Source organism: Arachis hypogaea, chromosome 9 (genome assembly GCF_003086295.3).
Source record: "Arachis hypogaea cultivar Tifrunner chromosome 9, arahy.Tifrunner.gnm2.J5K5, whole genome shotgun sequence".
NCBI lineage: Eukaryota > Viridiplantae > Streptophyta > Magnoliopsida > Fabales > Fabaceae > Arachis > Arachis hypogaea.
Window position 1 is genome coordinate 82,430,718 of NC_092044.1, and position 16,883 is coordinate 82,447,600.

Below are 16,883 nucleotides of genomic sequence, written 5' to 3' on the forward strand. Positions count from 1 at the left end.
ACTCAAAGTGCCCAGAGCGAGTACGAAAAGCAGTTTTTGGAATGTCTTCCTCTTTTATCTTCAATTGATGGTACCCTGAACGCAAGTCAATTTTTGAGAAACAGGTAGCTCCTTGAAGTTGATCGAACAAATCATCAATCCTTGGCAATGGATACTTGTTGCGAACAGTTATCTTATTGAGCTGATGATAATCCACACATAGTCGCATCGTTCCATCCTTCTTCTTTACGAATAGAACAGGAGCTCCCCACGGAGAAGTGCCAGGACGAATGAATCCTTTCTCTAGCATATCTTCTAATTGAACCTTTAATTCTCGTAATTCAGTTGGAGCCATACGATAGGGAGGAATGGACACAGGTTGGACTCCCGGAGCCAATTCTATGGAAAACTCAACTTCACGGTCAGGCGGCATCCACGGTAGCTCATTAGGGAACACATCAAGAAATTCTCTAATAATAGGAACCTGATCAAGGCTAGGCACTTCGGCATCAATATCTCTAACAACTGCCAGAAATCCTTGGTTTCCCTTATCCATCAATTGCATCGCACTCATAGATGAGATAATGCTAGCTAAAGTGGGACAATCATCACCCTTAAAAATAAAAGGTGAGATACCCGGTATGTCAAACTTCACAGTTTTGGAGTAACAGCCCACATCAGCATGACAAGCTGCTAACCAATCCATGCCTAAGATGACATCAATATCTTCCATTGGTTCTAAAAGGATCAAATCAGCTAAGGTTTCAACCGTATTAATTCTAGCAACACAAGACCGAAACATGACTCGAACCACCGTGGAGACTCCAATTGGAGTGCCAACATGAAATGGGTGGGATAACAGTTCAGGTTGTTTATCGAAACGAGATGCAAGATATGGAGATACATATGAATAATGAGAACCCGTATCAAATAACACTCGAGCATCTAAAGAACAAACTTGTAAAGTACCTGCCACTACAGCATTAGAAGCTTGAGCATCTTGACGTGTTAAAGCATACACACGTGCCTGACCTCTTCCTCTTTGGCTCCCTCCTCTGTTATAAGTCTGACCCCTGCCACCTGCTCCTCTGCCACTAGGACCAGAAGAATTTCCAATAGACATAGCTGAAGATGATGGCATTGGTGTTGTAGGACGTGCAATGCCTGGAGCAAAGCCTCCTCTAACATTTGGACAATCTCTCCTAAGATGACCATATTGACCACAACCAAAACATGCTCCAGTAGCCTTGAAACATATACCAGAATGGTAACTCCCACACTGATGGCAGTAAGGCTGAGCTGGTCTTGTCTGATTTGAACCTTGTGCACTAGATTGAGAGGTGCTCTTAACAAAAGGTCTGGGATTCGAAACACTCATGGGAGCAGATCCAGAAGAAGCAACCCCACCAAAAGATGTTTGAGGAAGAGCTCGATACCCCGAATAACCTTGCTGATTAGTCTGACCATGATGAGACTGAAATCCTCCTAAACTAGCTCCACCAGAAAATTTTCCCTTCATCTTAGGCTTCTTACCAACATCCTTAAAAGCATTTCTCTCCGCTATCCCAGCTTCAATTTCATAAGTAGAGTTTAGGACATCCTTAAAAGACATGCGTCCGACTTCAGGCATAAGAGTGGTGAACATAGGTTCTACCAACCCACGAACGAACCGGCGTACTTTCATCTCTTCTGAATTCACTAAGTATGGAGCACTCTTAGAAAGTCTAGTAAACTCCTTAGCATACTCAGTCACGGTCATATTCTCTTGCCTTAATCTTTCAAAGGCAATTGCATTTTCTGCTTGCTTGTTAGCTGGATTACAGTTTTAGAAGTTGCCTTATTAGAGAAAAGGGAAAGGGCGGTTAGTCAAATTAATAAATAAGAAGATAGAAAAAAAGACGTTTTGTGATATACGCGGAAGGACGACCTTGAGGCCTTCTTTCTAAAAGTAGCTAGAAGAGTAGACTACCGCTGCATTTCATTATTTCCAGAAGGGAAAAAAGATAAGTACCCCCATCATGGTAAACCTCTCCTTGTGATCGGGATGAGGTAGATGCCTCCCAGCTGAGGGGCGGATCAAATCGGAGTTTCCTTAGGTAGCCACCGACCCACAGTTGTCCTTAAACTTCCATGCTTGGTTCAGTGAACTCTTCCCAAGAAGGAGGAGGAAGTCCAGCTGCTTCTTTGCTCTCAAGAAGAGACTCATACCAATATCTTGCTGAACCACGCAAGTTGTAGGATACTAACTCAACAGCCCATTCCTTGGTGCACCTGAGAGCTCGAATTGCTTTCTTCGCATCCTCTAGATATTGTTGTGGATCTTCATCTAATGAATCTCCATTGAAAGTGGACGAATTCAACTTCAAATATTTTTCAATTGGCGGCTCTTGATCCCCAAACAATTGACGAACCCTATGAAGCTGAGGATTTGGCATATTAGGAATTCCTGCTCCACCCTTATTTGGATTTGTTAGAACCTGTAACACCGCATTAAGAGTTTGATTCATTCCCCTCAATTCAGCTACTAAGTCCGGTTGAGCCTCTCTTACTGCGGGGTTCTCTTGAACTCTCTCACGGGGAATCTCTCCTTTACGCCTATCAGCTATCCTTTGGCTCCTTGGCCTTTGTCGAAGCGCTCCAAGTGGCGGAGAAACTGCCCTATTGGATTCAGAAGTATCAGGAGCATTAACAGCTCCACCACGTCTTTTCTTAGGTGGCATCTTCCACCTATTGAGTAAATAAAGCAATTGGATCACCAACGACATATGTATATGAAGTTCAAAGACAATAGGACAAACAGAAAAAATTATGAGACCAAAAGATTGAGGACAACTTCCTATAGGCCTCTAGTAACATCACACTTTGTGAAAATGGGCCGGCTTCCATTTGCACAATTGTGATCTTACTAAAGAACACTTGCTCCATATTACACAGAAAAACCTAAGGCTCTGATACCACTTTGTCATGGCCCGAACCAAGCCATGACTGGCGCTCAAGGGACAAGTCCCTCAGCAAGCCAAAAGACCAAATTTTTAGAAAAATGGACAGAATCTCCTCTGTTTCTAGGACCCTACCAACATAAATATTAACTCCATGTATTAATAATAAACATCCATTTCCAAGGACAACAACAACAACACATTCCAATCATATCTACAATCAAATATATCCAAAATACGCATTATATATATATATATATATATATATATATATATCAAGTTGATAACTAGAGTATATGATTAGATCCATAAGTCTTACATAACCAAATCATAATTACTACCCCAACAGTTCAAAATTTAAAATAACATAACCCACACGAGGATCCTGCCTGTGACATATGGAGCATTGACATAATCTAAATTTTGAGCAAAGGTTCCATTACATAATTACTTAGCCCTTGGAAAGAAGAAGGGCTCACCAAAATGACTAAGATCTGCTGAGGGGCAGGTGGAATGGAACCTGGAATGACTCCTGTATCTGAAAAACATGGAATATAATAGGGTGAGTTTTGCAACTTAGTGAGAAAATATTACATCTATAACCCACACGAGACAATACAAAGTTTACCTTGAAAATTATATTTCTTTCTGAAGATGAAGAATTCATATTAATTACTTATACAAATAATTAGATAAATAATTAAGCGGATGAACTGAAATGGGAGTTCTCATTCCAGAAGTCAAATCAAATCAAATATTACACACCTAGGGCGGCTCCACCTCTAAGGGTAGCCCTTTCCTCTAGTGTGCCCGTACGGTATAACAGATCCAACGTGTGGCCTACACGTTAGGCTAGCAACGCCCCTGCTAGCTGAGGTCTGAGCCAGATGCATCTAGGTTAACGTCATAACCGCCGTTAACTGTGGTTTTCTAGTCAGAGTCTCCCAAGCCAATTCAAACCAAATCACTTAAAAAAAATCTCTAGTGCTTATAACATACTACTAAATTCCATAGCAAATCAATATATATAAGATTGCATACTAAAATTTAATTAAAATTTAAATAAGTCAAATAAGAAAACATTTATACTTTACAAAATATATAAATATCGTCTCGTGTGTATTTTTATAAAATTGTAAGTTTCACAAATCAATATTTATTTTCAAAATTTCAAAAATCACAATAATAAAATATTTTCAAACTCCAAAATTAATGATTCAAGATAGATATTGATAATAATATATTTAAAAACAATTATAGATATAATATCCACTCACAACTTGATTTCAAAGAACCGGAAGCAACTCTGAGCGCGTCAACGAGCTACCAAATGATGTCCAATAACTCTACAACTCTAGAAATATGACAATAATGATATTTGTGAGCTACTAATATTGTCAATTAACATAATCTTACTCACATTGACAAAAGCCCCAAATTTTCTAACCCTAATTCGGATTTTGCTATACCCACAAGTATATGGATGCTAAAAATTTGAGATATAGCTAATTATTGAGTCAAAGAGTTACCTTGAAGCCTCAATAATAACTAGAACTCAAAAGTTGAATACTTTCTTCACTAAATAGGTTGAAGCTCCATGATTTAGGGTTGTGATAAAAGAAATTTGAATGAATAAAATAAAGAAGAGAAGAGAAGGAGAAGGAAGTAAAATGAAAGAAGTGGATTTAATGATAGTGTATGATTTCAAGAAGAAGAGATGAGATGATGGAAGGGAGAAGATGAAGAAGAAGAATAAATGAAATTGAAAGGAAAGGGAGAAGGGTTTCGGGTAAAAGAAAATAAGTGGGGTTGGGAAGGGGGGTGAGTCACGTGACTCATTAAACCCTCTTCTCTTTTTTTTTTTCGGTCATAACAAAATAAAATCTCTTGTTTGTATATTACATGTAGCTAAGAAGTAGACAGGAAGATAGCTGTAATATATGCTTTAGCTCATTTGTCTGAAGTCTAATATATGAAAGTTAAATGGAAGTAATGCTAAGTTAGAAGTCTTGCAAAAATGGCACTCATTGAACAGAGCACCAGAAGAAGATAATACTAAGGTTCACCTTAAAATGCATTGATAGTCTACTCAATGAACACAGCAGATGTGCAGCCCAACGGGAATAGTATCACTTCATTGATGGACAGTACTTTAAGAAGCCATGCTTAGTACTAAAACATATGAAATATAATTAGGATGGTACTATCTCACCTATCAATAATTTTGAGACGACCACCAGGTAACCACATTCCAATATCTCCTATATGCAACTATCCTTCTTCATTAATCACTTCTCTCCTGCTCAATTTAATCAAAATTCAAGAAAATCTTAAACGAACAAGGTAAATCTCATAAAAGATATAAAAATCTAATTGAAAATATTAAAAGAAATCACAGAACAAGCAAGGTGGTTACGTCTAAACTTCATCTTTGTAATAACCTTGAAAAATAATGGGACCTCTGACACATATTTCACCACGGGGATTGGGCTGATCATCAGATGAATAGTTTATCTCTAGAACATCCACAAGTTTTATCTCTGAAATAGAACAAAACTCTTAGCACTAGAACTCGAAACCCGCAATCCAAATAAAATTCACTTTTTAACATTCATTTCAGATTAGGCAGGGGCAGGTAGAAAAATTGTTCCAATCCCATATTTTATTTTTATTTTTTTTCACACAGAACTTGATGATGTGCTGGGGATAGCATTTGATATTCAACTTACTGTCTTCCAATTCTATCTCCCCCCCCCCCCAAAATATTTGACAAGCACAGCTAATTATTTAATAGTAAATGCATACAGTAACAGTTACCACGCCGGACTATCTCTTACTATAAATGACAGATGAGAGTACCTTCCCAAGATATCCCCAAGCAATAGCTAGAGATACATTCAACTGCAATCCTCTGATTAGAGCATGTTGATTTAGTGTATTTTGATCAGACAAACATCCCAATGTCACCCAAAACTCATAATTGTCACCTTCAAGAAGCAAAGCTCCCACACACATTTTCTCTGGCAGCTGCCTACCATAACAATAAAGTTGAGAGGAGTAGAACAATAAAAAATACTGTTAAAGTAATCATACTAAATAGATTATATCATGCATCTAAGTCTCGTTCATAATCCTTGTCTAATGAGGTAATAAGATTTGAAGTTACAGCAATATCTGCATAAAATAGTTTCTCACTTGTTCTACAAATCCAAATAACAATCAACTATCAATTAATCACCTACTATATTTCAATCCAAAATAATTTTATTCAATCTAACACTTTTACCTTCCACTCCTTAAACCAAAGCTTCTTTGTCAGAAGAGGGACATCTCCAAACTTTTTGTACGGTTTATCATATCGCTTCTTGATGATCTCTGTAATTTTCTGAGAACCAGGAGAGAAAGGTAACCAACTAATAATTTCATAAAGAATTGACAAGTTAAAAAACTAAAAAATAGTTATAAAATCAACACACAAATTTATGAATATTTATAAAATAATATTTTAAGATTAAAGTAATATATATTTGACTAAAATATCGTTTACTAACTATATATTAAAAAGAAAATTAAAGATTATAGGTAAGTTTATCATTCTTGTGTGAAATCGTGTCCAACAAGTCAAGAATTTAGAAGAAGTAAAAAGAGAATGTATATAGATTGCAGAATGGTAATCTCAAAGAAATAAAATGATAAATGAAGTTATTAATTAAAAATTATTAAATATTTTAACATATTTAATTAAATTATTATTTAACGGTCTTAACTAATAACTTCTTTAATAATATAGGAAACGCTTGAGTATTTTCAATTTGTATATCAGCAAGTTCAATTTCTGGGGTCTAATAATTATGCATGCCTAATTAAGAAACCAAATTAAATTAAATAAACTAAGGTCAGGAATGCATGCATTTGGCAGTATTTCAACCCGTTTGAGAGCGTAACATATATTACTATTACAATAACAAAAACAACGTGAAGTGTGTGGGAATTGATGATGATTTCCAAGTACTGATCGACAAACAAATCAAAGTATGGTGTGATAAAGATACGAACTAAAGTAATAAAATAAAATGGAAACTAGGTAGTAAGCTACACGGCAAGCTCTTTCATATATTTATAGTAAACGTCTGATGCATAAAAGTAATCAAAATATGAAATAATCATGTTATTATGTATAAGCAGAACAATCAATCCTCATCAAGTAATAATCTTACATATAAAATTAACGCCTAGTCCAACATTACTAGTCACAAATAATTAATATAGAAGACATGTATATAGAATTGGCCATCATCTTAAATTTCTGCAGAAAGCAACTAATCAAATCAAATTCTACAGGGACAAATTCTAACAGAAGAAATCAAAAAGCTAAACCAAAAGGTTGTGTGGTGCAGCAATGGTCAATAATCTTTTTCTAAAAAATTTATAAGATATAACTCTGACTTACCTTTTTAACTATTTTGCAAATGCAGAGCAACCTTATCCATCAGAAAAATTTGGAACCTTTTAAGAAGGTAAACCTGATGCAGGAAGAAAACACACAATTATGCAGAAAGATAGTCCAGCTTGGTTATTCTATATAGAAAACCACACAATTATGCAGAAAACATTATTTCCTTATGTAAAAGGGGGTAGATTTTCATTTATTCTCAGAGCTACCTATAAAACTTGTACATGATAATAGAGAAAATTAAAGTAGTGAAGGGCATTGAGAACTCAATTCATGCTTAAAAATGACGTGTGATGATGCTAAAGAAATTAAGGAAAAGCATACGCTACTGCTAATGTTGATTAATATGTGTAGCTTGGTAAATTTGAATTTGGAGTAGAGTTATTACAAGATCCAAAAAGTAATAATGTGGAATGATATGATTAGTGAAACTAAACAGAAAGAGAATATTAAAGCTAGGTAACTAGATATAGTGGGTAGTGAGTAGTGAGTAGATATGCATATTTGTGTGGGTATCCGTATGAATGCACAGATTGCAAACAACATTCTTCTTTCTGTCAAGCATCAATGCCTCAATGTGCTCTTCCCGTTAGAAAAGGACATACTAATCAAGTCAGCCATTAAGTAAAACCAACAATTATTAATAAAATTACATAATTACCCTTTGGAACAACCAAGATTCTTGTACAAAGAGTGTGTGTGTGTGTGTCGTCCTATACTAATCATTATATTTGCTTTCCTTTTTCTCTTTAACCTCAAAATGAATGAATGTAGTGCATACCATACAGGTGAAAATAAAAGCCTAATAATGAGGAGGTATACTGTGCAGATTAATGCAGTTTTTATCAATTCATCCTTAATATTCATAGTGTTTTCTTTCTCAGAAGAGACTAAATCAAAGGCAAATACTAGCTTAATCCCAATTAGCTAATTACACGCTAAAGACCTGCTTAACATTAAATAAAGAAACACCAAAATAATAGTAATTACTTCAGTTGCTTCTTTCTGAAATTAGAATGGAAAATTTGGGAATTGTTACATAGTTATGCTTATGTACAATATAAGTAGCTAAAAATTCCAAATTACAAATGGACAAGTCAAAAGAAGTCAATGAGCAAAATCAGATAAAGGTCGTTAAAATTAGGGTTATATTGAGAAACTCAAGTGGTATTAAAGGGGAAAAATTGAGATCAGCGTGAAAAGAACTTACAGACTGATGTGAGCGAGAAAACCCGAAATTCATTATGGATTTGCAACCTAAGTGCTCTGTTATGTAAGGGAGAGGTTCGTAAAAGTGCTAAAAAGAATTAAAGGAATCAGAGATTAAATCACAAAATCGGAAATGAAATCACAAAATCAAAGGCAAACGTTAGCTTAATCCTAAATAAAAAACGTCGAGAAGCAGAGAATCAGAAACAACGCACGGTGAGAAGGGGAAGAACCCTTCGCGACGGCGACGCTACGAGCTTAACTCAGAAATTTGTGGGACGGCGAAGAGAGGAGGAGGAGAAGAGTTCGACGACAACTCTGTCCCCACAGGCTACTGGCAACGTTCGAAGGTTTAGGTCGATACGGTGACTGGAGTGTGAATAGACGTCGATAGCGTGGTGATAAAATTAGGGTTAACTCAATATTACCGATGGAAAATTTTAAATTACAGACGGATTTTCCGTCTGTAATCATTTTCCACAAAAAAAATTAATTTTACCGACAGAATTATCGACGGATTCTATTTTCCGTCTGTAATTTATGTTAATTCATTTTTTTTGTTTTTCGACAAAAAAATTCCTCTAAAATTTTATCTGCATTTCAGTGGGATAAAATTCGTCGGAAATATCCGTCTGTAATAACTAATTTTCTAGTAGATGATCTGATAATTTTATTGTGGATCGAATCAATATTTTGACTATATCTGATCCGATCGAATTCGCGTTCGTCCCTACTTTGAATTGGTATTTATAATCCTTCATTCTCTTATACTGAAATTAGTTCATTCTTTTAAAATTAACAATAATTAAACTCTAAATTTTTAAATTATTAAAATTTTGATACTATATCATAATATTAAATTACTATTTCATTATCTCAAAAACATAACAAAATTAAAGCAACACAAATAATTATATCTCTATCAAAAGAGTTAGCCACTTATCTACATAAAAATTATAAAATATGAACTTATATAAGATTATTGTCATGTGCAATATACTTGTCCAAAAAATTCCGATGTAATACATTTTTTAACATAACAATTAATTATAAATAAAAATCCAAATAATTCATTTGCTTGTGATCGCACACATAAAATAATCCAAAGTATAATTGAAATTTTATGACAAGTCAATTTTCTTTTCTTTTCTTTCTTTTCTTTTTATTTTATGTCTGTGGGTTTTGTCCTAGTTGGTTAATTCTTTCTTTTTCAGTAAATATCATCATACCGAAATTTCATATTTCTTTTTTGTTATTAACTTATGATTTGTGATTAATTTTCTTATAAATTATATATTTAGTTTAAAGATTATTTAAATAATGTATAAGAAAAATGGATCATTTTAAAAAATATATATATTTTCCTAAACATGATTTAAAAGAAAAAGATTCATTATTTTTATTTCTGTATTTTAAAAAGTATAGAATATTTCAAATCAAAATAAATTTTAAGACAAGACATTTTTATGTTGCATTAAATATTCAATGTTCAAGAAATAGTTTAAGAGAAATAATAATCAAACCAAAGAAATGAACAACAAAATTAAATAATCCGGAGATATTATTATGAATATAAATTAAATACTAGTTATCATATTTGTTTTAATTTATCATTTCTCAGTGATTATCTTCTCTCGTCATGTGCAACATGTGCAAAGATAAGATATAATTCTGCCCTTAAGAGGATAACTGTCAGTGTTTTTACATATCTCGACAGCCAACTTAACACTCTTTCTTAAGACGTCGACTTGAGCACTAAGCTTCCTCAAAAGGTTGCGATAGGGCTATCTGCTTCTACTAGGCAATACTCGAAAAATACCGAGATCTTATCTTGAACTTTCAAGTCCAACTGAAGAAGAACAACGATGAATATTAAATAAGGCAACCCTCTTCAATTCCTATCTTATCGCCAGATTGTGTTGTTTTTTATTTTAATTTGAGTAAATAAGGACAAGCCTATTAGTCTTTTAGTTTGTCTCAGTAAATAATATGCAGTAAGTAATATGCCACTATAGATAAGGCAAGGATAGTCCACTCTTGTTATTGGTCTCTTCAGTGTGCATTTCGTCCATCTTTCTTTGTTTGGGTTTAGTTTGTTGTCATCAATGATATATGCTTGCTTTTCTTTCTATTTGTGTTTCCATTTTTTTCCTTTTTCCCTTCTTTTCAAAAGTAATGTAAAATATCGTTTTAAATAGATTATATTTTTAGTTAATTACATTGACAAACGATTAAGTGTCAAAAGTTAATGAGTTAGAGCGAAAAAATATTTAAGATATCAAACTGTATATACAATGAAGCTTGATAGTTATTTTTATCCGGTTTTTACATCTCCAATTTAGATTACAATCCCACTAGGTAGCTAACACGGGGTCTAGTCAACTGTTACCAACTCTCATTGGGTTGGACCTAAAAACCCACTGCAACAAAAAATTCCCACTAGAATAACTCAAAATAAAAAAGAAAACAACCCCCTACACCCACGGCGCCTTTCAATTCATACAGATCCCTCACAATCACACTCACGCCTTCTGCTTCGACCGCACTGCAATGGAAACAACGCTGTAGCATCAACCACAGCAAGGTGCAGTGCCGCCAAATGCCGTTCACCATTGCAGCTTCCTCCTTGTGTGCCGCAGCTAGTGCCAAACGCCACACCCCACTCCACTTCACGATAGTACCATCGCCTGACCACTGTAACCCCTTTTACACTCCGCGATTCACAGCAACAAAGACAACATCTACAGCCCCTCTCCCTCACATTGGCAGCTACGCCACCCAACCACCGCAGCGCCTCTCCCATCACGATTCGCAGTGCGTCGATCACCACATCACCTTCCTTCTCAACTCTCTCGTTCACAAAGTTTTTTTTTTGTGGAGAAAGAGATAAGGCTGTCCAATGATTACACATATATATTCCTTCCTCCATGTAGATCTGGATAATATCTACATTCAATTTATCAATCATCATCTTTTCTACAACCTCTCTGATTATATCAAGATCCATCAACCCATATATTATAGCCTGATGGTAAATATAATAAAAATTAAAAATCATGAATAACAGTACAAGAAACATCCAATTGATCAAAAAGAAACATCCAATAAATAAAAAAAACATCTGATGACTTCCAAAAGATCCACTCATACTAAAAAAAAATTCGATTAATAAAAATAAAACATCCAATTAATTAAAAAATAAATAACAAATAAATCAATAAAAATATCCAATAAATGAGAAAAGAAGCATAAAAAACCTGATAAATCATAAAAGAAATCATTTCAAATCGTCTACACAAAAAAACATCCACAATCATATACTAAGAAACATGCATGTACAATAAAAATAAATATCCTTCTAAAGTAAAAAGAAACATCCATCAATAATGAAGAATATCTGCAATCTTAAATTTAGAAACATCTATTAACAGTACAAAGAAACATCCATCTAAAGAGCTATGGAACACATGTTTAAAGAAGAAACATCCATCTAAAAAGTAAAGAAACATCCATCAATAATTACACTATTTGGGGTCCCCATGAAATCAGAGATGAAGGAGTAACTGACGTCTTTCACGACGTAGGATGCATGGAGGCTGGGGCTGGAGCAATTATGCTAGACGACGAGGGTGGTTTGCTTGGTGAGAGAGCTCTGTTTCTAGCCTAACGTCTGCGAGTGGTTTTGGTCATGCTTCGATGGAGGAGACGCGGCGCAGTAACCCAACGAGGGAGCTCTGTTTTGGTCTAATGTCCATTCTTGCCATTGTTGTTTCTTGCCTAACAAATGCTGGAGGTTTTTGGCGATATCTAGCCGGAGGAAAGGCGGCGCAGTGGCGTTACGGGATATTCGATGATAGCTTTCAGAAGTGCCACAACTGGCGTGGTTGTGGCAAAGTGCAGAGGCCGAGCCAAATGGCAACGACGATGACGTCATGGATATGACGGTCGGGGAGAAAGAGAGTGGGGGTGCTGCAGTCATTTTTTTCAATATGTATTGTGAATTGGGGTAAAAGATGAAATTAGGTTTTGGTTTGACTTATTCTAGTGAGATGCTTTTTGTTGCAGTGGGTTTTAGGGTCCAACCTTATAAGAGTTGGCAGGAGTTGGCTGGACCCCTTGTTGGTTATCTAGCAGAATTGAATAAGAATTCAACTGACATCATTGTGCTTCATTCAGTGTCGTAGACAACCTTTTAAAGTCATGCTCAAAATTTTAAAAGATTCTAATCTCACTTGTTAGCTTAGATTTCAAATATGGACCACCATAATCATATTTTTCATTGACATCTAATAAGCCAGAAGTCATTTTCTTGTGCTTTTCAAATTCTTAAGAATTGAATAAAAAGATGGGTTTAACCAATAACCAACAACATGAAGATTTTTTGTGAAGATGGGTTTAACCAATAACCAACAACATGAAGATTTTTTGTGAAGCTGTGAATCACAATGTGTATCTATAATTTTTAAATTAGATCCACAAACTTCTTTTTTTTAAATCTTTTCACCATCTCTTCTCTAGTCTTATAAATAGCTTGATAAAGAAAACTCATTGCAACTTTATTTTCACTATCAATAATACACAATACAAAAACAAGTGGATCAGTAAATTTAACAATATCAGTTCATTGACTCAAAAATTTAAAATCTAAGACTTGATCTACAAAATTTTTTAGCTTTATTTTCTTTGGAGTAAGTTGAGCTTGTCCATTTTTTAGATGTCACCCAGCTCTCAAAGCATCCTTTTGAGCAAAACTACTTTGTAAAGCAATGAAGTTAGTGAAAAATCGAGTTGCAGCTGGTTAAAGTATTTTCAACCCACCTGTAAATTTTTAACACAGTTTCACTCACTTCTTCTAACTTCCTATTTTCCCGGCGCCTTCCCTTCAATCCTATCCCTCTCTTCTCCTTCCTCTTCTTCCCGTTTCCCCTCTCTGTTTTCCTGTTTATTTTCTTCCCCTTCTGTGTATGTTTTGCTTGTTTTGATTTAGGGATTAATGGAATTAGGGTTTTATTTAGGAACTTTAAGGTTAGGGTAAAATATGTACCAGTAATATAATAATTTTACAAGGTATTTGAGATAAAATAACAATTCAGAAATCAAATATAATACTATAAAGATTACTTTTAAAACACGTAAAATTTTATTTACTAATATATCAATAAACTCAAATAATTATCTTTAATTTAAATCATAAAGTAAACATACTAATCACATTTTATAAAATACAGTTTAAACTCGAGAATATCAATTATTCAGATTATATGCCATAATCTTTCATAATCTCTCTATTATCAAAATTTTAGTTTCAATTTGTATAAAACAACTAATTATAATAAAAATTATACATACACATTAATTAACTTAAACTCAAAGTATTTATAAAAATTAATTGAATCATTCCTAATAAATTAATCTCTTATAGCTCAATTTAATAAAATAAATTGTAATTTAATCACAATACAAATTTCTTAAATTAAATTATAAAATACTTCTATTATAGAATTTTAGTTTCAAATTATATAAAATAACCAATTATAGAAATTACACAAGAATTGTAATTAACTTAACTCAAAATATTAATAAAACTAATTTAATTATTCTTAATTGAATAATTTATAAAATAAGGGCTCAAATTAATAAAATAATTATAACTTTTTCATAATAAAAGTTACTTAAATTAGATTGTACAATTCTTTTTCATTTTTTAATTATTAAAATTATACAAAATATTTAATTATAATAAAATTACTTAAGAATATTAATTGATTCAAAATAAAATTATCTCCAAATTTATTTAATTATTTCTAAAATAATAATTTCTAAAATTATAAAGTTTAAACTTAAAAAGATGAAATCGTAATTTATTCATATTTAGATTTTTAAAAATACGGGATGTTACACCACCTCCCACCCAAAAAAAGAAACATATTAGTACAGCAAAAAATCCACCAAAATAAAGAGCACAATCCTAATAGCAACTGCCAAGAAGCTTGTGTACCTAAAATAAAACATATTGTCTAACAAAATTCTAACCATAATGCAAAGATTTCTTAGATCAATGTTAACAAAACAAAGCAAAAGCATTTTAGACGTTTCTAGTTAATCCGACCAATAATTATATCAATGACAATTTTAACTCAAACAGCAAGCTTACAAACAGTAAAAAATTATAACTCAAATCATGCAATGTATACAACACCAATAAGATAAACACCAATAAGTTGCCTCAATTCTCTAGCATTAGCTATAAGTTAAATCAATCATGATTCAATGTGCTCTTTAGAGTTCAACCAAAGACAAAAATCTCAGAGAAAGGAATGAAAAGTAGGCAGATTATTTTAATAGACTTCAAATTGGTTGCAATAGGAATTGTTTCCCAAAGGGCCATTAAGGGTGTGTTCGTAAGTTAAATTTATCATTACAGTTCAAAGTTCAAACCATCCCCTTCCCTTCTTCCAGTTCAATACAACTTATAAAATATATTGTTGCCTGCAGAGACATCGAATCAAAATTGAAATTGAAATTCAAATGAGAATGAAATGAAAGTGGGGAGAGAGAGAGAGAGAGAGAGAGAGAGAGAGAGAGAGGGGTTAGGAGTACGGACAGGAAGTAATCGTAGAAGCTGAAAGTGAGGACAAAAGCACAACAAGCCCTAGCAGCGGCAGCGGCTTCAATCGACCCTAGGAGCGACGACAGTGCACGGCAGAACAGCCTCCTTCTCTCTTGCGTCGCGTCTTCGTCCTCTCTCTCCATCTCGTCTGCGAATCGTCTCTCTCTCCTCCGGGCTCCCTGCTCCACGACGGTCACCCTCTCTCACTCTCTGTTCTCTCGCTAGTGCCTTCTCATCTCCGTCTCCCTACTCTCCTCTCTCTGGTTCACACTTTCTCTCGGATCTAGGGGGTGTGTGTGTGTGAAAGGGAGCGTGGTGGCAGCGGTGAGTGATGGTGAGTGATGGTGAATGAGTGTGAGTGTGTGGGTGTGTTAGGGTTAGGGTTTTGAATAATTCAAAGTTGAATTGCGAAGGCAAGGGGGCAAAACCTTTTTTTGATCTAATATTCTGATGTCCAAAAAGGGGAAAGGGGAAAAATAATTCTGTAGTGTGTGTTTTTGGGGGGAAAGGGGAAGAAAAATTTACTCAGGTATAATTTGGTAAAGCTTTTATTTTATAAAATAGTTTGTAAAAGTTAATTTTTAAAAGATGATTTTTTAAAAATTTTTAGCATTTATATTTGATAAATTAAATTAAAAATAGCTTTACAAGAAATATCAATTATACTTGACAAAATAGCTTTTAAAATTTAAAAATACTATAATAGATATAAATGTAAGCATTAAATTTTTCTTTTTTCCTAATTCTGTTTCTCCCTTTCTTTCTTATTTTTCATGTGTATGTGCGGTGGTGAAGAGAAGAGATGTGAGGGTTAGGATTTGAGTGAAATTAGGGTTTCTGATTATCAGTTATAATTAGAAATTATAGATTTTATAAATGAATTTGGATATAATAGATATTTAGGTAAAATTAAAGGGTAGAATAATAATTTTAAAATTAAATATATTCTATCAAAAATATTTTAGGAACACTATTTATTAATCCTAGCGGCTCAACAGGCCGCATTTTTATTGTTTTTAAAAGATTAATTTTTATATTTTTATTTTTAAAATTATAAATTTTATAAAATAATTTAAAAATTAAGAATAAAAAATATTTAAAAATAAATATAAAAATTTTATAAGTTATTTAAATTTTAAACTGTATAAAATTTATAAATTTAAATTAAATAAAATATTAAAAAATATTATATTATTATTATTATGTGTAACAAGATCAAGATAAACATTTATAAAGTAATTATTTATAAATATTATATAAGTTTATTCATTTATTTTTTCAACAGTATTTAATTTGAAGCAAAGATAAAATATTATATTCAAAGTATTCTTTATTTTCATGTATAATTCTAAATTTTATATTCAATTTATTAAATTATCTGTAAAAATATTGTAGTTTGGTTGTATTTAAAAAATAAAAAATAGTTTACAAAGAAAAAAAATGCTAGTAGAAGCAAATTCTCAATTGAAATATTAGATTTAATTACTCATTTAAAAAGTTTAAATTACACTTTCACAGTTTTTAACTGTTATTTATGCAGAAAAAATATATTAAAAAAAACTTTGATTATTATTACAACTTGATCCTTCTTGCTATATTTTTTTTCAAACATTAGTGCCATAATCCTATCACAAAAATTAAACGCATATAAGTTTTTTAAAAATATAATAACAGTAAAATTAATATATTTATC

General features: G+C 33.0%; 1 long non-coding RNA gene across 4 annotated transcripts; it reads right to left on the reverse strand.

Moving 5' to 3' along the window:
• Positions 1-3,198: 3,198 nt before the first annotated feature.
• LOC112713010 (uncharacterized) lies at positions 3,199-7,557 on the reverse strand. Of its 4 annotated transcripts, none has more exons than XR_011865871.1 (7): positions 7,369-7,557; positions 6,205-6,303; positions 5,778-5,949; positions 5,360-5,458; positions 5,131-5,217; positions 4,196-4,272; positions 3,199-3,456 (listed from the first exon to the last, which is right to left on the reverse strand). It is a non-coding gene; the product is annotated as an uncharacterized lncRNA (long non-coding RNA). The 4 variants fall into 4 exon arrangements; XR_011865870.1 differs by having other exon boundaries at positions 5,335-5,458; XR_003158035.3 differs by lacking the exon at positions 4,196-4,272.
• Positions 7,558-16,883: the final 9,326 nt, after the last annotated feature.